Source organism: Carettochelys insculpta, chromosome 7 (assembly GCF_033958435.1).
Source record: "Carettochelys insculpta isolate YL-2023 chromosome 7, ASM3395843v1, whole genome shotgun sequence".
Classification (NCBI taxonomy): Eukaryota; Metazoa; Chordata; order Testudines; family Carettochelyidae; genus Carettochelys; species Carettochelys insculpta.
This window is the reverse complement of record NC_134143.1, coordinates 44,877,197-44,903,685: the sequence shown is the minus strand read 5'-3', so window position 1 is coordinate 44,903,685 and position 26,489 is coordinate 44,877,197. Positions and strand designations below refer to the sequence as shown.

The 26,489-nt window shown below is 40.5% G+C and overlaps 1 protein-coding gene across 2 annotated transcripts in view; it reads left to right on the top strand.

Annotated features, from left to right (window-relative positions):
• The window catches only part of ADGRA1 (adhesion G protein-coupled receptor A1), a 513,902-nt gene that overhangs the window by 136,989 nt on the left and 350,424 nt on the right, over positions 1 to 26,489 (top strand). The gene's annotated exons all lie outside the window — the stretch shown is intronic.

Below are 26,489 nucleotides of genomic sequence, written 5' to 3'. Positions count from 1 at the left end.
ATTTTTACTTGAATTGTAAAGTTCTTTTCCAATTAAAAGTACACTCATTCCTCATTAAACGAGCACTTTACTTACAAGTACTCGCTAAAACGAGGGGGACACATACCTACCTTTGTTCCAGACAAGTGAACACTTCTCACTAATATGAGACTTACCCCCACCCTGGAGACTCAACCTTCTGCAGCCTGAATCCCCTGCTCACCCTGCAGACCTAACCCGCCACAGACTGGCCCCCTGCTGATCCCTCAGACCCAACCCGCTTCAGCCTGAAACCTCGCCAGCCCCACAGACCCAACCTGCAGCAGCCTGACCCTTTCCCCCACCCTGCTGGCCCTGCACATCCAACCCGCTGCAGCTGGAACCCCCCGCCAGCTCCACAGACCCAACCTGCTGCAGCCTGAACCCCCTGCTGGCCCCTCAGACCCAACCCGCAGCAGCTGGAACGCTCTGCAGACCCAACCCGCAGCAGCATGAACCCCCCGCCAGGCCCGCAGACCCAGCCCACTGCAGCCTGAAACCCTTCCAGCCTCACAGACCCAACCTGCCACGCACTTAACCTCCTGCCCACCCCACAGACCCAATCTGCAGCAGCCTTAACCCCCTCTCCTACCCCACAGACCCAACCCACCACCAGGTTTTAACCCTCCCTCTCATGGCCCCAAACTGCCCCCAGCCTTTAACCCCCTCCAACTCCTACACCCCAAAGTTCACTTACCTTTCAAAAGCAGCACCACATGCTGCCACCCCTTTGCTGAGTTACGAGCACTTGGAATGAATCCGAGATTTTACATGTATTTTAATGGTAATTTAATGTCCCTCTTACAAGTTTTCACCTACGAGCAGAAAGTTGGGAACCAATTGCACTCATATAGCAAGGGATGAGTGTACTCTTCTGGGTCACATTGTGAGCTTTTTTTCTTAGGACCAAAATATGTAAGGTGTGCTCCTAAGTCTATAATAACTCACAGTGTGGAAACTCTAGAATAAAACTGGGAGGATTCTTGAACTGTCACTTACTGAAATGTATATTGATTTCAGAAAAGAGGTGCTATCCTATTGTTCTTTTCCTAAGATGTAGATGTCTTGATCAGAGCTATTTCTCCAGATTACAGTCTGTCACATCAGTAGTCCTCTTGCTTGCTGCTCTTTCCTTCTCAGAGGTGGATATAAGTGTTTTAATGAAGTTTGTGGTGCTTGCTGTGCCTCGGGATGAAAAATTTTATAAATGCATGAGGCATTAGTAAAAATGTATAACTTTTCTAGTAAGCTGAAGTTTGTACAACATAAAAGTTAAGTTTCAGGTAGTATTTTTCTTTTTTCCTGCCCTCCCAAAAGTTTATTACTTCTTCCACATAAGTTTATATGCCTTTATTGTTGACATTTGTTGTAAATTATACTGTATAATCTGTCACTCTTAATGTAAATGCAAGATGATATAAGCATGAAAGTTTATGGGTAAGATGTAGTTGTACCCATTATCAAAGTCTAACTAAACTTTGACGAACCACAGATGTAGTTATTTGTGATAGAAATATTCTGTCTTCCTGACGCCAATAGTGAGATAATTATCTTGGGATATGGAAAAAATTTGACCAAGTACATGTTATAGTTCCAGAGAACAGAAGTCAAACATAAAGCACTGAATATTTTTAAAATAATCCTGGCCCTGGGAGACTGGCTTTTTATGTGTTTACAACAAAGTGCATAAACAACTTTTTATAAAGCAGAATAAAGGAAGACTACGTAAATCATTTAGTGTAGCATTCATTTAGATAGTGTACACGTAGCAGGGCTCTGTTAACTTGGAGAACATCATCTGTGTTTCAGAGTTGCAACACAAAGTCAGAACATGAATAATGCTCTTTTTCTGGAACTCACGTTGGTTTAACTATATTGTGTCTAGGGTAACTTGTAAAAATAATGCTGTTCAGACAAACATAGTTAAATAAGGTAAAGATGGTCATATAAGTAGGCTGGTGGAAAAGGAGAAGAGAAAAAAAATGGAATAGCAAGATGGAAAACAGGAAATAAAAACCCAAGGCTGTACACATTACTTGGAATTGCAGGGAAGTGGAAGTAGATTGGGATGGAACTGAGGTAAAGGGCAGACTGGAGTAAGTGAAATAAGAAAGTGGTGAGTCTGCTAGAACTGAGCTCATCCTTCATTATTGCAGACCCAAGGAAGCCTTCAGAATTTGAGGGCCAATTATGGAAGAGGCTACAAGTTGCAACTCCCTCATTCAGTAGCCTTGGGATCTGAGCAGTCCTGGTGAAGGGTGGTCAATGCCCTCGGGGCTCCCCTCCTGTCTTGCATCTCCAGCCACTTTCAAGACTTACCGCTGGTTCCCTGACTGCTGTGGTGGCCTGGCTGGCTCCCTGTCTCCTCAGTTCCCTGGGCACTCCCAGTCCCACAGGTCCACAGCTGACTTCCTGGCAGTACCCTGGCTGGCTCCCGGCCTGCAATACCCTGGCTGGCTTCCTGCTGGCTCCCTGACTTCGCAGTCCCACTGCTCCCCAATGAGTTCCCAGCCACTGGGGCCCTGGTGCTCAACGCTGGCTCTGCAGCCACCAGGGCCTGCTGGGTTCTGTTCCCTCCTCCTGCAGGGTCTCCAGCAGGGGCTCTGACAACAGCCCTGTGCTCCAGTGGGAGCTCTGCCCCACCAACCCATTCTGTAGCAGGGCCAGTGGGGGCTCCAGCTCTGGCCCAGGCCAGGCTGCCAGTCACTGCTATGGCTTCAGCCCCTACCCAACTGATGCAAGTCCTGCCTCAACCCCGGGACTCTGGTCCTGCAACATCTGTGGTCATGCTGGACGATGGAGGTTGCCTGACTAGAGCATTCCAAATTTAAGAGGTTGAACCTGTAATTGTAATTGGATAAGGCTCTCTGTTTGCTTCAGATTCTGAAATTGCTGATGATAAGTGAGATGATTTAGAAATTTTCAGACCTAAGAGGGCCAGTGGGCACAAGTATAGATGGTGTAGGTTGCCTTCAGATTCACCCGTTTCTTTCGCATATTGTTTGCATTTCTATTAAGACAATTCTTTCAGACAGAGAAAATGTAGGGCCTGGGGGGGAAAGATGGGATGTGCTACAATAAAGGACTAGGCTTCAGTGCCCTGCATATGCAGCCCTGAAGAGGCTGCTATAAATTAGCACAATCCAGTAGCTGCTTTAATTTATGTCAGAGGCTCTTTCAGCCCATGTAGCAGTGCAAAATCCAGAGGAAATAGGGTGATATAAAATAGTATTTTCCCTGTTCTCTCTCAGATGTATCTTCAGTTCTGTGACTCTCAGGAGTCACATCATAGATTCATGGCTGTTGTATGTAAATGAGGAGGGATGCAGTTTAGTTCTGTAGAACGTATCAATATACTTTTAACAGTTGTTAAGTGTAGCCCATCTTGTCCTATCCAGTCCTTAAAGAAATGGGCACTTTCTATGAGATCTTTGCATTTAAGCTTTGTCTATACAAGAGAATAAGTGGAGCTCAGCATGTGACGCAACTGACCATGGCTAAACAGCATGACACCTCCTAGTAATGAATTATGCCAGCTGGAACTGCTTGCAGACGACTTAATTCAGCCATCAAATCGTCACTGAGGTTAATAGTGGCACAGCACCAGGCCATGCAGCTGCTGTTGTCCAAGGAAATTTGCTTTATGTCAGCAGGTTGTCTTTTAAATGATTTGAAGTATTGAAGAATTTAGATTGTGACAAATGATCTTGAATCCATGTTATGCCAGGTTAGTTACAGAGTTTGTGAAATTTCTCAAGTATAATCCAGATTGTTCATGGAAAGTTTAATACTGCCAGTATTAAAATGCAGAATAGTGCAAAAGTTACCTTTCACAAAACTACTCCATTTCTTCTGACCAAGGACTATTTGACCACCCAAGAGATAAAGCAGATACTGTATGACTAATAAAAGTGGCCTCACTTACAGGTTTGTTTTTTGTTGAAATATTTGTTTTTGTTGTTGTATTAGCCAGAAAGGTCTCACACATAAAGTGAGTTCTGTTTTTCTCACATCATTAGATGTTTAATGTACAAGCTGTCTGCTAGTGAGACTGGAAAGCTTGTGAAATTCTTTGTTACAGTGTACAATAATTGAAATTCTAAATATTTTCAGCTCAGTGGGTGGCTTTAAATATGATTTTATTTGTGTTTACTTTTGAGTTGGTATTAACATATACAATAGTCAGCCCGTTTTTCTTATTAGCAGTGTATTGATATTTTTAATTTGCCTAAATATCTTCTCATCTACAACCTCTATATAGGTTGAGTTAAAATGGAAAAACCAGAACAAAGAAAAAAGTGATTACAGGTTTAGATTTTTTTTAAAACTATGTCTATGTATGATAGTTGAAGCAAAAACATTATCAAATTAGGAATATAAAATATTCATTATGGTAGGACATTGGATGTGGAGATTATGTAATGATTAGAAAAGCTATTTTTAAAAAATGTACTAATTATGAGACAAAAACTTGCAAATGGCAAGTGATAAACTGCTATATACCTGTCTGCTCACATGAGTATTTGGTCCTACTGACTTCAATGGGATAATTCTCAAAAGTGCATTAAACACTATGTCTACACTAGAGCGATCTGTTGACAGAAGTTGCTGTTGGAAGAGATCTTCCAACAAAACTTCTGTTGACAGATCGCGGCCAAACACGAAAGCAGATCGCTCTGTCAATCCACTCTGGCAGAAAGTGGCCAGACTGCACAACAGCACTGTCGACAGAGTGGTCAACTGGAAGTACATCAGACGTGGCTGCCCAGAGATCTGGAAGCCCTGTCTGTCAACAGAGGGCCCTCTAGAGCTTCCACGTGTTTTTTTTTTTTTTTGGTTGATAATCTGTCGAGAAAGGCATTCTGCCTCATGGGGCTGTCAACAAAAGCACCAAATTCTGTCGACAGTATGTTGCTGATGCTGCATGTGGTGGGGATGGCTGATGCTGTGAGGCCTCTGTGTGGGGTGGGAGGTTAGATAGCAATGGTGGAGGCAGGTGTAAGGCTGGTTGGTGTGGCTAGAGTTGGATTTCTTTTTGCCAGCCTACCAGGTGAGTGGGATGCTCAGCTGCTTGAACTTGCTGGGGTTTAATTGATGGTTGGACGGAAGTAGGTAGGAGAACTGATATTGCTTACTGAGCTGTACTTCATCTCTTTCACCTTTCTCTCTGCCTGCAGACAGGGTGCTGAGCTCCATTTCTTCTGCCACTGAATATCGGGCAGGTTGTAAAAGGTCTTAGAGAATGGGCCCAAAAGGATTGGTTTTTGAGAGGTCAGAGCAAGACAAGGAGAGAGCCAGAAATGGGAGACACTTGCTCCTTATGTGCCCCCTCTAAGTTCTGAATGGGTCTTATCAGCTACTTGACATGGTCTAATTTTTTCCCCTGGCTCGCTCATAAATCACTTAATACCAATGGGTTATGAAATACTGTTTTGTTGGATAGAACCAGTGATTAAAATAGATTGCCAGTTCCAGTGGTCGAATGGTGGCATGTGTATTTATGTCATTTCATCTTCTGGTTCCTGTATGTTCACTATTGTGATGCTGTAGGCACATCATTCACCAAAACACTGTGGTTAGTCCATGTTTGCACGTAATCAGCTTTCTCAGTGTCGCGCATTCCAAGTAATATTAATCATGCTTTTAACAGGTAAACAGTTGCCCTTAACTTTCTGAACAACTGCATACACAGGCTTCAGAGCAAGAGCTTAACAGAGAAATATGAAGAAAGAGCTTTGTATAGTATCTTAATAAGAACTGCTGAAGTGCCAGCCCTTTCAAACAACTTTCCTTTCCCTTACTCTTTTCTTCTTTTTTTTCCTGTGAAAGATAGATATTGTTGGCAGTGATGCACCAGGGAATTATGTACAAGAATTCTATTAATTTTAATTAGCATTGATAGTAGTACAGACATGGCATCTTCAACTGATTGTTGATGCAGTCTTTGGCTATATAAGTTAATTTCATATGAGGAAAAACAAGTTCTTTTTAAGCTCATCTTAGTAAGGTTATGTAATCTGTATCAGTTTCATTTGCTGTTGAAACAACGTTTTTCCCACAGAAATAACTTTCTGCTATAATGATATATTTCCATCCCCTGAGAAAACTGTTTCTACTTAGACAAAATGTCAGCTTAGTGAAAATGATTAGTGTATTGCAAAATCCTAAACTGAAAAAAATGCTCCAAGTACTGCTGTAGGGTATGGCTCCCCATTGCTGTAATGAAGCAGAGTGACAGTATAGCACTGATAGTAGGGTATTATATACCCTGTTCAGTGGACTGGGGTTTTATGTATAATGAATAGTGCTGCTTTGACAATAGAAGAGAGTTTCTGCTTCCTGGGTTTGCAAGAAGAACTAATCCAAACTAATACTGTGCACATTTTATTTTATTTTTTTGAAATTAGAACATAGTTGCAATTTAACATTCCAATTTTAACTTTTTTTGGCATGAACAGTCTTCTACTAAAACTCTATCCCCCTTCCTTTTTCTCTGGGACTGGGATTTTATGTCTCCATGAATTCTGGAAATAGTTCCCATTTTAACAGCCTCTGGTAGTGCTCTTCATTGGCTAGGAGGATGTTTGCAGAACTAGATGGTGAACGTCTCCGAGCATCTCTCTTCATGGTGCTGATGCCGAGAAGGTGCAGCTAGCTGCTGTTCTCTGATCTGATCACAACCTTAGGACGACGAGTTTCCTATTGACTAAAAGGAATAACTGCTGCGAGCAAGAAAGGGCAGTGTAATCATAGATGTAATTTACATTCAGTGTGTGTTAACATAAGGATTATACTGTAGAAGTTAATAGTAACAAAGAGGAAGCTGTACTAGTCTATACACTATCAAAACAAAAAGCAGTCACGTAGAACTTTAAAGACTAGCAAAATGGTTTATTAGGTGAGCTTTCATGGGACAGACCCACTTCTTCAGACCACAGCCAGACCAGAACAGACTCAATATTTAAGGCACAGAGAACCAAAAACAGTAAGCAAGGAGGACAAATCAGAAAAAGATAATCAAGGTGAGCAAATCAGAGAGTGGAGAGGTGGGGGGGGAAGGTCAAGAATTAGATTGAGCCAAGTATGCAGACAAGCCCCTATAGTGACTCAGAAAGTTCCCATCACGATTTAAACCATATGTTAATGTGCCGAATTTGAATATAAAAGCCAGTTCAGATGTTTCTCTTTCCAAAACGGAGCGATAATTCCTTTTCTGTAACACACATACCTTTAGGTCATTGACAGAATGCCCCATTCCATTAAAATGTTGACTAACTGGTTTGTGGATCTGGAGTGTTTTGATGCCTGTTTTGTGCCCATTGACCCTTTGTCTAAGGGAGTTAGAAGTCTGTCCAATATACAAAGCACCTGGGCATTGTTGGCACATGATGGCATATATGATGTTAGTAGAGGAGCATGAGAAAGTGCCCGTGATTCTGTGAGTAAACTGGTTAGGTCCAGTGATGGTATTTCCAGAACAGATATGTGGACAAAGCTGGCAGCGGGCTTTGTTGCAGGGAAAGGTTCCAGGACTGGTACTCCTGGGGTATAGACTGTGGCTGTTAGTGAGGATCCTCATGAGGTTGGGAGGTTGTCTGTAGGAGAGAACAGGCATGTCACCCAGGAGTGTAGCATCCTGATTAAGGATAGGTTGTAGGTCTTTAATAATTCGTTGCAGTGGTCTGAGTTGGGGGCTGTAGGTGATGACCAGTGGCGTTCTGTTCTTGGCTTTTTTGGGCCAATCTTGGAGTAGCTGGTCTCTGGGTATTCGTCTGGCCCTGCCAATTTGTTTTTTTACTTCTCCTGGTGGGTAATTCAGGTTTATGAATATTTGGTAAAGTTCTTGTGGTTTTTGGTCTCTGTCAGCTGGATCAGAGCAAATGCGATTGTACCTAAGAGCTTGACTGTAAACAATGGATCTAGTCACGTGTGCAGGATGAAAACTAGAAGGGTATAGATAAGTATAGCGATCAGTAGGTTTTCGGTACAGTGTGGTACTGATCAGGCCATCCTTGATTAGTACTGTAGTGTCCATGAAATGTATCTCTTGCATGTTGTAATCGAGGCATAAGTTGATGGTGGGGTGTAGATTGTTAAAGTCTCTGTGGAATTCCTCTAGAGTCTCTGTACCATGGGTCCAAATCATAAAGATGTCATCAATGTATCTTAAGTAGAGGAGTGGTAATAGGGGACGAGAGCTGAGGAATTGTTGTTCCAGGTCAGCCATAAATATATTAGCATATTGTGGGGCCATGCGGGTGCCCATAGCAGTTCCACTAATCTGGAGGTATAAATTGTCCCCAAAACAGAAATAATTGTGGGTGAGAACAAAGTTACAGAGGTCAGACACCAGATTGGCTGTGGTGGCATCAGGGATGGTATTTCTGATTGCTTGTAGTCCGTCTTTATGTGGAATATTAGTGTACAGAGCCTCTACATCCATTGAGGCAAGGATGGCGTTATCAGGAACTTTTCCGATGTTTTGTAATTTCCTCAGGAAGTCAGTGGTATCTCGGATATAGCTGGGAGCGTTGATGGCATAGGGTTTGAGGAGGGAGTCCACGTAACTTGATAGTCCGGTGGTAAGGGTGCCAATACCTGAAATGATAGGGCGTCCAGGGTTTCCAGGTTTGTGGATTTTGGGTAGTAAATAGAATAATCCAGGCTGCGACTCAGATGGTGTGTCTGAGTTAATGAGGTCCCGAGTAGCAGCAGGGAGTTCCTTCAGTAGTTGTTGTAATTTCCTTTGGAATTCCAAAGTGGGATCAGCGGAGAGAGGTCTGTAAAATGTGGTGTTGGAGAGTTGTCTGGCTGCCTCCTGTTCATAGTCTGACCTATTCAGGATGACAACAGCACCCCCTTTGTCAGCTGGTTTGATTATGATGTCTGGGTTATTTTTGAGACTCTGGACAGCATGGCGTTCAGCATAGTTCAGAGTATGTCTCATTTGGCATTGTTTGTGTATAATGTCAGCCTGAGCACAGTTGCGGAAGCACTGTACATAGAAGTCCAGACTTTCACTACGACCCTCAGGGGGAGTCCACATAGAGTTCTTCTTCTTTTGTTGTTGGTAGGGGGGGTTGAGAGTCAGACTGTTGTTCATAGGTGTGCTGGAAAAATTCCTTTAGACGGAGGCGGCGAAAGAAGGCTTCAAGGTCACCACAGAACTGTATTAAGTTTGTGGAGGAGGTAGGGCAGAAGGAAAGACCCCGGGATAAGAGAGCCTCCTCTGCTGGGCTGAGTTGGTAGTTTGAAAGGTTAACAATGTTGTTGGTCGAGCTACTGTTATTGTGGTTGAAGTATCCTGAGGAATGAAGTAATGAAGAAAATTTATTCTCTTTTCTTTTTTGTAGAGAGAGGAAGTGTGTTTTATAAATATCTTGTCTGACACTGGTAAAGCCTTGTACTGTGGGGTTTTGTGTGGATGCCTGTGCATTGATGATAATTTCAAGTTCAGAGAGTTCATTTTTGATCATCTTTTGTTCATTGTAAAGGATTTTGATCAAGTGGTTCCTCAATTTCTTATAGAGCGTGTAGACAAAGGGTCAATGGGCACAAAACAGGCATCAAAACACTCCAGATCCACAAACCAGTTAGTCAACATTTTAATGGAATGGGGCATTCTGTCAATGACCTAAAGGTATGTGTGTTACAGAAAAGGAATTATCGCTCCGTTTTGGAAAGAGAAACATCTGAACTGGCTTTTATATTCAAATTCGGCACATTAACATATGGTTTAAATCGTGATGGGAACTTTCTGAGTCACTATAGGGGCTTGTCTGCATACTTGGCTCAATCTAATTCTTGACCTTCCCCCCCACCTCTCCACTCTCTGATTTGCTCACCTTGATTATCTTTTTCTGATTTGTCCTCCTTGCTTACTGTTTTTGGTTCTCTGTGCCTTAAATATTGAGTCTGTTCTGGTCTGGCTATGGTCTGAAGAAGTGGGTCTGTCCCATGAAAGCTCACCTAATAAACCATTTTGCTAGTCTTTAAAGTTCTACTTGACTGCTTTTTGTTTTGAGACTGTAGAAGTTGTGTGTGATGAATATGTGTGGAAGATGTGGTTGATGATTAGGATGCCCACACAAACAACATCAATCCCAGGAATTTCAGGAATATCCTTGAGGTGTCCCAATCCCTTATTATGTTTATAACTGGATTGTGCATTGTGTTTAATATAATTTTCATGCTTTTTCTTTTTCATGTAGGTTGGTAAACAATGAAACATGAAGGGGCACAAGCTAAACAAAGACTCAAAATCTGACACTTGCAGCATTTTGCTTCTATGTTAGTGACCATAAGAACAATGAAACCTGTTGGATTTTTGTCTTTTGCTGGCTCTTGGTTAATTTTTGTACTTTACCTTTTGTTTACAAGGAGTGGGAGAGTGTTGTGTTTGTTTCATACAGCTTGTGTGTTTCTAGCAGTGTTTTGTCAGATTTTTACATGTGATCTTCAAAATTATTTTTATTTGACAATTACATAACGTGAGGTAGGCTTAAAATTGTAACTGGTAGTAAAAACAGGTAAGTAATAAGTCCATTACAAGATCTAGCAAACCATGTTGTGTATAGAAATATTACAATTTAAATAGTGATAGCTCAGGTAGCAAGCCTCAGACAGCTGTAATTTGGTGCACTTGATTAAGACCAACTTCCCATGTTTCAAAGCTGGATAGTCCAGAGTGTTTTTCCTTCTCTCACTAGCCAATCCTGCCCCTCCCCCCATCTTCACCGCTGCATGATAAAGAAAATAAACTACCAATTTTAGCTTCTGTTTCTAATTAATTTCACTCTAAGAAGCAGATTCAGTAGCACAGTACTACTGCAGTGTTGTAACAGTGGTGATGGATGTTTTGTTTTAAAATAGTTGTTTATTGGAATTTTTTTAAAAATATATCTTTTGATCCTAGTTTCATTGGCTAAAGCCTCTTTTTCCACAATCTATTTTTGGACTAATTTGAATGATGCATGTCCCTTTTCAATACGTTAGGGCTTTGGCATTCTTCTATTAAAAAACCTCTGAAAACTTACTGACTGGTTTATTTCTTCTACTTTTGGCTCAGTCCTCAGTGGTGTGATACAGATATTTTGTTTCCTAATTATAAAAGGAGCCAAGCTGTTCATGTTAATATGGATGGAAGGCTACCACATTTTCATATTTAAAACTAAACTGGCAATGGAGAGTCATGTGACTGAAAATTGACTATTTTCCACCTAATTGATAGCTGCTCTGAGAATTTTTGATTGCAAACAAAAAACAGAAATAACTTTCATGATGTAGGGGAAGTACTTAACAGTGTTTTTTTTTTTACATTGTTTACCATTCGTGGAATTATTCCCCAACCGTTCAGTGGTGCAGTGATTCTCTTATACAAGCAGAACATCCCTAAGTGCAAGAACTTTTGTATGGCCACTGTGTAGCGCCTATATTTATACTATTTAAATATAGCTTTCATACCCTCCCTCCGTGCACACAAAAACCAGAATGTTGAAATACATTATCCTGGAGTCATCTGTTCACCATTCAGTTTTAGGGTTTTCTTAAATGTTTATGGATCGATGTGGAATAACATAATGAGTTGTGGACAGATGAGACACACTTAAGAGAAAAGAATCAAATCCCAGCATAGCAGAAAATCATAAATATATATCCCATGAATGAAATCTGCTATCTCAGTGCAGTCTTGTGTTCTCTGTACATATTGGTTTGATTAAAATGTTTGTTTTCACATGAGGCATTTATTATTTGGAAGCTTGCCAAAAGCAAATTTTATATCCATTTTATACAAATATTCACAGTCAGAAATCTAATGAGATTTAAGTTTGGTAAATCATGGAATAGAAGTGTCATGTGATTTGTCACCAATTCTGATTCAGGAAGGATGTCTTAAACTTCATATTTCAAGCAGCGAGGTGGAAAGGGGGGCAAAGCAGGAAATTGGCCTGGGTCTACCATTTCAAAGGGGTGCAGAGCTCTGGTTGCTACCAACTCTACTTTGGCGGTGGGAGTGGTAGGAGCTCTGGGCCCCTTTGAAGTGCTGTGAAAGCACTATTCCATATATCCGTATGACTCTGATGGAAGGTGGGGGGGGGGTCCCAGCACCATGGTCTGAGCAGTGGAACAGCCCCAGGACCGGTCTCTTCCACCCTTGACCCTTGAGATGTCTTCCTATGACATGGAAGTGGGCCCCCCTCCCATGTTGCCCCGGGGCCCATGGTGGCTGTCAGCACCCTTGGTCTTAATAGAATTCTCTTAAGTCTATTTTTGTCACCTTCTCTGTATTCTTTCAATATTATTCATAGGCTGCTCTTCTATTCTAAGGTGATAGTGATTTTTCTAAAGAAACTTGGTATTGAGTCTTGTCTTACTAATGTAGCAGTTTCAGCTATTTTGCATTTTCATTTATTTTTATTACCTTATGTGTATCTTAACACTTGTTGAGGATAGAAGAAAAAGTCTTCCCCCTTTTGGCTTACAACGTTCATATGCCAATATATTTGTAGCTGTTTTCACAGGATATGTAGCTATGTGCAGTCCTGTAGCAGATCAGACTATCAAATCAAAAGTGTCATCACAGGGTATACACATTTTAGACTTCAGTTAGCTTGTTATATAAACAATCCTAACTGTAAAATTATTCAGCCCTGTTGCTAATTTGTCTATTCTGGTAAGTATATAATAGCTGATCAGATCAGAATCATCAATGTATTTATCTTCACAACAACACTGTGAGGTAGTGAAGTATTACTATCCCAATTTTACAGGTGATAAACTGAGGCACAAAAAGTCTAAGACCTAATTCCTGAAAACATTTATAGGTGTACTTCGATCAACTGCAGGAGAAGCCTCATTCATTTCAATGAGTCTACTTCTTTTGTAGCCATTAAATCTTTAGTAATTCTTATCAGTGTTGACATAATTTTTCCCTCATACATAAGCATGATGAGATGTGATTTTAGTACTTTTTTAAAATAAGTGTAAAAACATTCAGTCAGTACTTAGTTTTATAAGAATGGATTTATGACATGGTTTTATTGTGCTAAATATTGTCGTATGGTTGCACATTGTTTAAGCAGCCTGCTTTTGCCACAGGGTTGGGGACTGGTGCATAGGAACACTCCCAAGCTCTCTAGGGAGGGATAGCTCAGTGGTTTGAGCATTGGCCTGTTAATCCCAGGCTTGAGAGTTCAGCTCTTCAGGGAGCTATTTAGGGATCTGGGGCAAAGAGATTTTTAAAAAAAAGGGGTGGGGGGAATGGTGCTTGGCCCTGTCAAAAGGGCAAGGACTGGACTCAATGACCTGAGGTCCCTTCTAGTTCTGTGAGATGCCTATCTCTATTTATTTATTTAAAAGGAGTCACATGGTGATGCACAGCACTGTGGTTGGGGTGGAACAGGCTTCCCTTCTGAACCCCTCTGCTTTCTCTACCAGCTTTACTGAGAAGCTACAGAAAACTTACGTGTGTCTCTGACCTTCATCATGCATGTTCTCAGCTCACACTCCTGGCTGTAGCCAAGGACCACTACAATAACCCAAACAATTGGTTTTAAAAGACAGACTCCATAGTGAGGCTGTTTGGCCAGGCTCTCCCTCCAGGAATGGCACCTTGTGCACTTCTTTTGGCAAGGGATAGTACCCCCCCCCCACCTTTCAGAACCTCTTGTTCCCTTTGCTGTGTGCAGGATACATCTATCCCAGTTTAGGTTGAACCTCTCTAGTCTGGCACACTCTTGTCTGGCAACATCCATAATCTAGCATGATTTTAGTTAGTTGGACAGCCACTTACGGGAGTGGCCTTGTTTCCTATGGTTCCGTAAAGTTTGTTTGCAGCCACCTGACCTGGCTGTCGAGTTTTTGTGTTGTTGTTTATCTGTAATTTACCCCTAAATGAACTTGGTAGCAGTGGAAATGTTGGTAATGTGACTAGACAATACTGATCTCCCATGGTCAGGCAAATTGGTTTGGCACAAGTCAGGTCCTGGGGCACTGGATTAGAGAGTTTCAACCTGTACCACAGTCTGCTCTAGACTGGTAGTGGTGGGCTTGTTCCTAATTATTCTGTTCTTTGCTTTCTGATGTTCTGTGTGCCTTTTCAGTTAACTGCTGTGTAATGGCTTGATGAGAAATATCTCTATTGTAATGGAAGCAGATCTTAGTGGTAAAGTTAAGCATAAAAGTCCCATCTTGGGTTGCTTTGAGGACAGCTGTCATAATTCTGCATTACACATCTGGCATACTGTTAGGGTTGCATGTATTTCTCTAATTGTTCTGTAGTTCTACTATAATTACAGTAGCTTGAAGCATCTGGAACATTTTAAGTGTTGCCATTCACAAAAAGGCCCTTCAATGGAGCTACAGTATTCACTTGTGTTTCTGCTTGAGCTAGTCCAACTGCTAGTTTTGGATTAAGTTGAATAATGAAGTATATATATATATATATATATATATATATATATATATATATATATATATATATCCAGGTACCTGGTACCAGAACTTGAAGACCAATCTCTCACCATCACTCTCGGATGTTATATTTATTTTATCACATGCCATAAAGGTAATATACACTAGTAGAATATTTTCTGTATAATTGAAAATCACTAATTTTCTGTATAATTGAAAATCATTATATATATAATATTATAATGATTATATATTATAATATAATGATTTTCAATTATACAGAAAATATTCTACTAGTGAATATTACCTTTATGGTATGTGATAAAATAAGTATAACATCTGAGCATGATGGTGAGAGATTGGTCTTCAAGCTCTGGTGTCAGGGGTTGAACAAATGTTGCATGTATTTTCTCATGATAGGGATTAATGTACCCAGAGTATAATGGCTATGTTCTTACATATATCTTTTAAGATAATCATATGGTAGCTTGAAGAATCTTGCTGCATTTCAAAGTGTTCAGCCAAGCAATGAATTTCAACAGATTGAAGTGCAAGTTGGGCTTTGGCTGAACTGCAGGAAGAATTAAAAACAACAAACAAACACAAAAAATAAAATGATGTGCTGTGCAACTGGAAATTATCCATGGGCCGAGAGGTGTTAGAGTGAGCTATAAGAAGACATTTAGGAAGAGAATAGAAATGGCTGGAGAAAGATAAGACCATTGCTAAGTTTAGCAATTTAGATTGTTGGGGGTCAGGATAGGGAAGTTGGAATAATTTTTATTATAATTTATTCAGGATAATCTAAAATCACATATATCAGAAGGGTAGCAGAGTTAGTCTGTATCTTCAAAAACAACAAGAAATCCTGTGGCACCTTACAGAGTAACAAATGTTTTAGGTCTTTGCCCATGAAAGCTTATGGTTCAAAATATCTGTTAGTCTATACGATGCCACAGGACTTCTTGTTGTTTCTAAAATCTCATGTGTACTCACTCTTCCTTTTCAGATCTTCTCTTCTGGCACCCCCATGAGCTTCCCATCTGTGTGTCTCTGATGCTTTGGAGTACAATCTTTATCATATCACCAGTCTGAATCACTTACTGCTTCTTTCTAACACCTTTCATCCAGTTTACCAATGTTCAGTCAGTAGTGTCATTTACTTATCAGCACAACTGTGCTTTCGACTCACTAAGTAAAGTCTCTGTTCAATGATGAATGCTCTTTTTCTCCTTTTGTTTTTCTACAGTAAGGTCTTCCATCATCCTTGATCTTCCTCCATGTTTGCCCACATATCATGTGAAAAGGTGCTGTCAGTCCTGCAGTGTCTTTTGTCTGTCTGATTTGACTTTCTTCGCTCGTGGCGGTTTCAACTGCAGTGTTAATCCCTGCAGTTTATTTACCAAAATAAAACTAGTTTGTGAGGAGGGGAACATTGCTTATCTTCTACATCCTGCCTTGGTTCTCTGCTACCAATATTCTGTATTCCAGTTGAAGCTTCTGACCTGTAATTGTGGGAACTTTTAGTATCTAGGCAATCCATCACCTCTCTTTTTCGTTCCCTCCCCCTGTCCACCAGTTTTCCCCAGCTTCTCTTGTTTGTCACTGTTGTTAATCTCAGGCTATGTCTACACTACGAGATATCAATTTTAAGTTATTTAGCCCAATTTTACCAAGTGCCTGTCTTTACTGTAAATTCCATTAGCTTGATTTGTGGTGCACTAATATCGACATATTGATGTCATTTCGTAGTAACTTGATGGGTGTAACATTCAGTTCAAATTTAAAATTCCAAATGAAGGGTAGTGAGGATATGTCATATCTTTAAACTGATTTCATTAGCCTCCAAACATGTCCTGTATGTGCCCCACAATGTCCCACACTTCTCTGCTCTAGCCTCTTCCATCTCCACTGCTCTCAGGTACAGAGTAATTAGGCATCAGGAATACCATTTCAATTTGACACCTGGAAGCCCATGGCTGTAGGGTCATGAGAGGTTGAAAAACCTCCTTCTTGTTTGCTATTAGTGTGGCTGTGTGAGTCTGTGTCTACAAAAGCTAGCTGCCTTTTTTATCTGTGCTGCCTGGCGCCAGCTGCTGCACTCGCCCCCTCCCCCCCCCCCGCACCATGTGGCAGTTAGGCTGTGGGTGGATGTTGTGCTTGTCTGATAGGATGAGAAACTTTTTTTCAACCATTTTCATTTTGTCCTGACCCCCCCACATCAGAAGAAAAATACTTTGTCACTAGCATGACTCTCCTCTCAGAGGAAATTTTTGTATGGGTTTTATCCAAAGGTCAAGGGGCTGGTTATAGTCAGAGGTCTTTTAGCCCCTTGGCGGTCACAATTTTCACATGCTGGATGTAGCCGGGGTCTTTTAGCTGCCTCAGGGAAGTCTCCCTTGGTGGGCATGATTTTTGGGGCTGGCTGTAGCCGAGGGTCTTTTAGCTGTCCTGAACCATAATTGTTTCAATGATTAATTGCAGTTTCAGTGTAGCACTCATGTCTACTTAAAACAATTTATTGTTCCAAGTGTCTTCTTTTCCAGGAGACCTACATCTTCGCCATGTCCAAACCTAGATCCAAGCCTGGGCATGCTGTTAATAGGGGCAGATGGTGGGTCTCCCTTGGCAGACATGATTTTCGGGGCTGCCTAGAGCTGTGATATTTTTACAAAGGCCACTGGAGACAATGTAGTAGCTGTACAGTTACCACAATTCTCAAAGTAAGGCTTGCAGTGATGAATATTCTTGTTCTGAGGGTTTTTCTTTGCCAGGTCCAAACCTGGGTCCAAGCCTGGGTACGTTGGCGATAGGGGCAGAGGGTGGGTCTCCCTGTGTGGTCATGATTTTTGGGTGCTGGCTGTAGTCTCAGGTCTTTTAGCCGCTGGCGGGGGGAGTCTCCATTGGGAGCCATGATTTTGTGGGGCTGGCAGCTGCCCAGGGGAAGTCTCCAGTGGCTGATATAGTTGGGGGCTGGAAGGCAGCAGAGCATCAAGCACCCAGAGGCAGCAGCCGGCACCAGACTTGCCCTCCAGTGGATCATCGTTAAAGAATGTAAACTCTACTCATTCTAATGTGGCAGCCATTTCTCAGGCTCCCCCTCTGTAATTAAGCCCTGGTTCCTCATTACCCTTAAGCACAGAAAGTGGCATCGAAAGTTGATTGGGCGGACATTGTGTAACGCCATGGGTACTTCGATGTATATTTCTAGATTATGGATTGGGTGCAAGGTTTTGCAGTGGTTGCAAGGATGAAAATTCTTGTTCTGAAGGTGAGACCCTTCCTGGAAAAAGGCACGTTTATTTAACATGGCAGGGGAATGAGGGAAATGAAACGTGGGAAGATGTCGTTGGATACCCACATCCACTTGCGGGGCTTTTTTTTCCCCATGCTGCACCAGTGAAAATAGCCAGAATGCTACAGGGCTCAGGGAACTGTGGGATAGGTTCCCACAATATGCTGTTGCAGCAGTCGATTTAAGCTACTTGTGTGTGGCAGCAGTAAGTTGATTTTGTGGGGAGCATGTCGGAATGTGAGGATGCTCAAAATTGAATCAATAAAACCCAGCATTAATAAATTGATTTTAATAAATTCAATGTTAGCTCATAATGTAGATGCAGCCTCAGATAGTCATGGCTACTCCAATCAAGCTTGCTTTCATTACGATTTGAGTGTTTCATCTTCTCTCTGCTGGTGTCCAAACTCCAGAAATGAAATGTATTTGAAACCCAGTGTCAAACTTTTCTCCCTCTTTGAGTGGAGGGAGAAGAAAAACATTTTCTGCAACAGGCATTGAAAACTTCTTATCTTTGTCTACGCAATATTGAATCATGGTTGAAGAGGAGTCAGTACTGTTGTTCAGCATCATGCGACTAGAGCATTTGTTGGTGCTTTACTTGTACAGAATGCCATAGTAGAATCTTAAATGGTACATTCCAGAGAGGGAAAAGTGTGTCAATTAACCTGCCATATTTGGCCAGTTCTCAGGTGATCAAAAATACACTTTCCTGCTGGATATTTTTATGAATTGCTTGAAAAACAAGCACGCTGCAGAACATTAAAATATAATATAGTAAGTGACTCTTATTATCCATAGCAAAGTATACAGTGTAATACTAAAACAAAGCATCTATGTGTGCCTGTAAACTACTGAGAATAGGTATTCCACCCACACCAGAGTAATGCACTAGATATCTCATTCATCCTTGGTTTATTGCCAGTGGAAAACATCATTCTGAATTTGTACGCTGGGAGTTATCCCAGTGAAGCAGATGCCTTGGTGTATAAAAAATTTAGCATCATTAGGTTATATTCCAGTTAGTTTTTCATACGTGGATGGGATCTTCAGAAAACAAACAATCCTTATGTCTTTGTGACTGACCATAGTGCCTGAAGATATCAGTTTATTTGTAGCTCAGTGTCATGTGAATAAGACACGAAAATACTTTCTCCTGAAGTATTTTTGCTAATGAATAGGTTTAACCTGATTAAATAGGAAGAAGTAGTGTGCAATTTTAATGGTGTGAATCATTTAATGCCTATAAAAATATCTGAAACCACAATACTTTGAATGCTTTTGATACCTTCTTCAGTAGTCTTACTGTGAAAACATTCATTATTGAGAATGTATATGTCAAACTCATTGTGTATGCCCTGAGTTTTTACAGGGAAGGTAAACTAATCATTTAAAATTAAATAGATTTGAAAAGTAGGGCGTCGTGAATAGCTCTGCATTTTTAAAAAGCCAGTCTATTTCCTTTCCTAATGGAGACTTCATTTTCAGCCATTTGGTATTTATAAGTTATATGGGTTTTATGGTTCAGTTGTTTAACTATTACTCATTTAGGATGACTCAGATCTACTGCAGTATGGTGTATGTGAGTCAAGAAAAGATTTTCAAGCATTAAATTGCATTTCCCAAGGCAGAACCACTAAAGGGAGCAGCTGAATAAATCTTTCTAGTACTGATGTGTGTGTCGTCTGTAACTGTCTAAGATTCTAGAGATAAGAGAAGGAATGAAGCTGCTTCTACACATGCCACCTGCTGTCAGAGGTGGCATGGTAATGAGGCAATTCAAAGCAGGCTAATGAGGCACTAATGTGCATATTCAGCACCTCATTAGCATAATGGCAGCTGCATGAATTTCAAAATGCAGACTTCGAATTGCAGATTGACAGTGTAGATGTGGGTAGCTTCGAAAAAACACCCCACTTTACTATTCCCTTGCTCCCGCAGAACTAGATTGGGGTAAGGGAATGCAGAAGTGGAGTGCTTATTTCAGACATGCCCCCATGTACACTGTCAATTTGCAATTCAAAGTCTGCACTTCAAAATTCACATGTCTGCCATTATGCTAATGAGGTGCTGAATATGCATTTTAGCACGTCATTAGCCTGCTTCAAATTGCCTCATTACCGTGGCACCTCTGACAGGAGGTGGCATGTGTAGAAGCAGCCTGATTGTCAATCCAGAATTTAAGGTGATTACTTGATCCATTAACGCCTAAAGATGAATGAGAAATTTTAAAGGGAAGACGTTTGATTTAATAGTATTTTAAGGATCAATATTTCAAATTTAGTCACACCCAAGAAGCTGCTGCTTAGAATCGATTGTAATGTTACTAGCTTGACCTGATCTTCTTTTCATTACCTGCAAAGCCACTGAGGCATGTATAGAAGGTCACCATTATCAGGTTAATCCTGGCATTCATAAGTGCTCTCTTGGGATTTATTCTGTAGAAATAATCTGCTGCTCTATGTTCTGTAGAAAATTAGTATCTTCATTTTCTGGAATTCTGTGGGTGCCTTCCACAAGACACACGTTAGAGATCAATCAATGAGTCTCTTCTCTTGTTCTCTCCTATCATCGATTGGAGAAAACCAAGAAAAGTGGGCTTCTATGCCTGTGGGTTTATTTTAACTGGATCAGTTTAATCAATATCAAAGTGGATTCACTTAATAACTCGGTCTCTTTAATCCCATTTGAGTGTCAACAACTGCCTGTGAAAAATAGCAACATACAACATATTATTAAAACATACTTGGTAATATGGATACAAAACCTCTCCTCCTCCTTAATTTATATGTTGCATTTCTTACTCAGCTTTTAATGATAATACTTTTAAAATGCTTCGAAATAAGATGCCAAGCTATCCTTATGTAACTGTTTGGTTAATTGGCTTCTAGAAGTTGGTTTCCTAGACATGGCCTCTGCGACTGAGGCACTGAACTCTATTTTTACAATAAAGATCTCTCTGAATTTTTTAAAAATCATCTAATTAAGGGGATGTAGTCTTTCCTCTCCTTTATCTAGGACACAGTAATGATTATGTACAACTATTATAGGGCTACTTTTTAAAATTATTGTTTTTATTTGTTGTAAAATAACTAAAATCTGCCTTGAGAATAACTAAAAACCAAGGAAGCAATAGCCAACCTTTCACCAAAACAAAGTTTTCGACAGCAGCAGCATTATAAGGGATTTTCATGTAATTCTGATGTACGTCTGTTTCCTCCTTTAGTTAAGGGGTTATTCTATATAGTCCTTCCATGCTCAGCATCATAAGCAAGATGAGCATCTTTTAAATCAGAAGTAATTTCTTCCATATCAACATGAGATTCTTTCAAGTGTGGCACACGATCTTTTCTACTGCTAAGATTCAATCATTTGTTGTACAACGAAAGGTAATTTTCAGACACATTTTAATAATTAATGAAAAATAATAATCATGCATTTGTAGTGAATGCATCAAATAAAACATATTTGATCTCATATCAAATAAGAGTCCTGATTTAGGTGATTATCTCCTCACCCACCTTGTCTCTGAAATATTCTGGGACCATCAGGGTTACACCTGTGCTGCACTATGTTAGGACAGTGGACCTGCCCCCTTTGGTTCTCAAAATATGTTCTCGCACCCCTTATCAAAAAATCAAAAATGGAGATGGGGGGCCTATACACTTTTAAATGCATATTAAATATATGTAAAATAGTTTTATGTTGTTACTCACCACAGATAATAGTACAGTAGACATACAAAAATTCACAAATACTGCCCAGAGATGTTGTGGAGTTTTGCTGTGGCAATAAACTGTGACCGATGCACTAACAGTTAGTGGCTAACTGAATTCAAATAAAGCCGCTTCAAAGAATCCTGGTATGCAGCAGCCCCACACTAGCAGGAGCTGTGGGTTATGTCAGTGCAGGAGTTGGCAACCAAGATAGCAAGAAGAGCCATTTTTTTCCGAATTTGATAAAACTCAGTACTTCAAGAGCCACAATGCATGTGAATATGAGATGGTCCTTAATAAATAACATTAAACCATACTTTTTGTAAATCCTATTTTAACAGCGCACACACGGTGATTTGTAATGCGATACATATTTACTGCAGGACATTCACAAACTTTTTACAAAATTTATTTTCTCACACTGTGTGTGTGTGTACACAACTATCTTCCTGACTTTCACTGCTGCACCTACTTTAATTATGCCAATTTTACTTTGTTTAATTTCAGTTTGTTTTTTTAAAATGCATGTTGCCCTTCATAGCAGGAATGCCTTAGGCTTCTTTTTCCTTTTCAAAATCAAGACTTAATTAGCAATGCAATCAAAATACAAATACAGTATCATATCCTAGAATGCACTGCATATATTAAAGGGGGAGTTATCCAATGTTTTGAGATCACATATCCTTTGCTATTAGACAAGTTGTTCATTGTTGGGCTTTTAGATGTTCACTGTTTACTGAAAATACTTAGGAGTTGGGTTTTTTTTAACTTTGCAATTATATTGTTGCAAATAAGACAGTCCACATATAGCATACATGGTTAAACAACTGTAAAAAGAGGAAGAATGAATAATATGTAGACAGTCTTAGCCAGAATATTGGCCATTCTTACTTCAGAGAGCCTTGACGTATCACAATCTACCCAGAGTTCACTGGGTCTGCAGTACAGTCTCAATCTCATTAGCTGTCTTAGCTTAGGGAGTGTGTTCTCCTTTGTGCAAGGGGAGAGGTTCTGTTGACTGTCAGACCTCTTTGTGGGAGCTGCAGAGCTCATTCCTTTACCTGGGTTTCTCTCACTTAAGTTCAGTTTCTTACTTTTAGCTCATTGTCTAGTCATGGAATGATTCACATATGTAGAAGGGTGTGACCACTCAAGCCCAAAGCAACTCCTTTATCTTTTCTATGGTGGGTCAGGGTTGTATACTTGTATGCCTACTGCAGGATGCTTACTTGTTACCAAATTAGTCACTTTGTAATCACATTTATTGGATGTGTCTGATACAATTATAGAATCATATAATGATTGAAGTGGAGGGCTAGTAAGGACCACGAGGAGTCATCTTGTCCAGTCGTCTGTACTGAGGCAGGACCAAGTAGACCTAAACCATTCCTGATGGTTGTCTGTCGAACCTGTTCTTAAAACCTACAATGGTGTTTTCAACAATGTTCTTGGAAGCATATTCCAGTAGAGGTTGAATCTCTTTTGTGTAGCCCTCTTGGCACCTGAGCAGGGTCAGACAAGAGAACTTGCCGGACCGCAGGAGGTCTACATCATCTACCACATTACCAACACTTCCATTGCTTACTGGGCACTCAGAAGACATTTTGGGGTAAATTACAGCTAAATAACAGCACAGAACACTGAGAGCCAGGACTGGTGGTTGTAAACAAACTGTATAGGACCACGGGAAAGTTGGCCCGACCCATTATAAGTGGTTGTCCAGCTAACTAAATCATGCCGAATCACAGATGTTGCTGGATGAGAGAGTACTGGATTAGAGAGGTTCAGCTTGTACTTAGCTTCTTTACAGTTGGAGAGTTTTGCTAATATCTAACCTATGTATCTATGCTGCAAACAAAGATGATTACTACTTGTCCTACCTTCAGTAGACAAGGAGAAGTTGAGTGTTATCCATTTTATAACATACTTCAGATATGCTAAGTGCTGTTATCAGGTTCTCCCTCAAAACTAAACAAGTCTAGGTTTTATTTTTTTCTGCATAGGTCTGGTTGTCTAAATGTTTTATCATTGTTGCTCTGCTCTGGGATGTTTCCTGTTTGTCCACATAACTCTCAAAATGTGATACCCAAAACTGGAGACAATACTCTAGTTGTGGCCTTACCAGTGCCAAGTAGAGAGGAAAAATTAACCCCCCACCCCCAGCATCTGACACTCCACAGAATATTGGCATTTTTCACAGCTACTTCACATTAAACTTGCATTCAATTTATGATCCACTATAATCTCTAGAGCCTTTTCAGCAGTGCTAGTGCTTAGCCAGTCGCTTCCTTTTTTGCATCTGTGTGCTTAAATTTTCTTCCTTGGTATTTGCCTTTACTGAATTTCATCTTGTTGATTTTAGACCAGTTCTATGGTTTGTCTAGGTCTTTGAATTCCAATCCTGTTCTCCAGAGTGCTTGAAACCCTTTTTTGTTTGGTGTCAGCAGCAGCTTTTTAAAGTGTATTCTTCACGCCATTAATGAAAATGTTGGATAGTCGTGGACGGAAGACTGACCCCTATGGGATCCCACTTCTTAAATCCTCCCCGTTTGACAGTGAACAATTGATAACTACTCTGCATATGGTTTTTAACCACTTGTGCACCCAATTTATAGTAGTTTACTCTGGTTCCTGAGGCTATCATGGGGGACTATGTTGAAAGCCTTATTAATATATCACTATCACATTTATAATTTCTCAACTACCACTAGGGCAGTAGCCACGACAAATAAGGAAATTATGTTGGTCTGACAAGATATTTTTCTTTACAAATCCATAATGTGCATTCCTTATTATTCTATTATCACCCAGGTGTTTATACAATGATTGTTTCAAAATTTGTTCCAGTATCTTTTCAGCTGTTGAAATCAGGCTAACTATTCCGTAGTTTCCCTTTTTTTCCCCCTTTCCAAAGATAGGAACTATGGTGGCTCTTCTCTAGTCCTCTGGAACATCATCCGTCATCTGTGAGTTCTCGAATATAATTGCTAATTGTTCCAAGATTACTTCAGCCAGTTCCTTATAAAGTAATGAATTTTATCATCCCCTGATGACTTAGAAACATCTGATTTATCTAAATATGCTTTAACCTGTTCTTTCTCTCATCTTGTTTATGTTCCTTCCCCCAGCTGTTGGTGAAGACTAACACAAAATAGGCATTAAATACCTCAGTCTTGATATTATCCCTTACGAGCTTCCACTAAGTAGTGAACCTATGCATTCCTATATCTTTGTCTTCCTCCTAATGTGTTGCCAGGACTACTCCTGTTGTCTTTTATGTCTGTTTCTAGATGTAATTTATTTTGCCCCTTAACCTTTCTGAATGTATCCTTTCATGCTGTGCCATTCTCTTATACTCATCCTAGCAGTTTGTCCTTGTTTCTATTTTTGTGAGCTTTCTCTTTGATTTTTCAAGCCATGTAAGAGCTTCTGATACAGCCAAATTGGTCTCTTGTTTTTCTTTCTAACTTCCCTGCACATTGGGACAGTTGCTGTTGTGCCTTTTAATTATAGTAATTTATAATAAATCATAAAAAATATTTTCATTGTTAAATGATTGGCAGTTAAGTAACAAAAATATTATTCCTGAGATTTCATTTTTCTGTTTCAGAGTTAAAGCTCTCCATTATGATGAATGAGGCACACTTTACAGAGTTAATGTTTCAGGCTGTGTGCAGACTCAGGAGGACACACTGTCAGTTAAACATGGGTCATATTTTTGTGGTTGTCTTAGCAGCTATGGCTAAAACACTATGGCTACGTCTACACTAGAGAGTTTTGTAGACAAAGCTGGGTTTTGCCAACAAAACTCACAGAATGTCTACACAAAAAATGTGTTTTGTCCCCAGAAACTGAGAAAAAAAGCTGGGTAGGTGCTCCACTGGGCCTTTTTGTTGACAGACCAGATCAAAAGGTCTATCTGTTTTTATGTGTAGATGCGACCTGGAGACAGAAGTTTTGTAGACAGATGCTTCTAGTGTAGATGTAGCCAATATGATTTTCATTTAATTATTTTATACTTCTCATAGAAACTGTCAGTGGAAGACATTGGTGGGTGATAAAGGGCTTTTTGTTACCTGAAAAGGTGAATGGAGGTAACTTTGTGTTTTGACATACATACAGAGCTTTTGTACCAGAAAAGGAAGGATTCATTTCCTCTTTCCTTTCCCCTTTAGGTAGGTACAGAGGGTGAATTTAAAATAGTAGGGAGCTAGAATTGTTAAATAGAGAAGTTTTTTTGTTTAATATCTTTATGTAGAAATGATATTCTAGAGCACTAAAAAGATTTGCTTAAGGTTGCACAGGAAACTTGTGGTACAACTGGCCATAGAAACCAAATCCAAGCCCAGTGTTTAACAGAAGACCATCCACCCTTTTGTGCTATCTCACAGAGGGTGAGGGAAGATTTCATCTGAAGTAAATGGAGTGATGAGAGGGCAATCAAGAAAAGCAATGTCCCACTGTAGTAATTCTTTTGAACGAAATTATCACAAAAGTTTTTCTTTTGGGGCATAATTTTTTGAAATTCTAACAATTTTCATAAAATAGTGAGGAAGGTGCCAGGATTCTGCAAATGTCCTGTAAATATGAGTTTCCAATTGCTGTGTCCTTTTTGTTTTGGAAATGTTACTGTTCACATACCAGGAATGAGAATGAATGGAAGTACAGTTTGTACCTCCTAAAAACTGGCATTCCCTTGTCTGGCAACATCCCTCATCCAGCAAGACCTGGAATGTTCCTGTACCGGAGGGCCAGGAAGGAGTGCAAGCACAGCCTCAGGCAGCTGTGGGGGGCTGGAGCTGGCATCCCTGGCAGCCCCATGGTCCGGGCAGCTGTGCAAGCAAGAGCCCATGTCTCCAACCCAGGGTGGGGGCAGCCATGCAGGATCCAGGCCAGTGTCCCCAGACAGCTCCACAGGGCTGGAGCCATGTCTCAGGCAGCCCTGTGGGGCAGGGGTGAGGGGCAGTCGCACATGGCTGGAACCACATCCTTGGCAGTCCCATGGGGCCAGAGCTGGGGCTGGAGCCAGCACTAGATTCTCCTGGTGG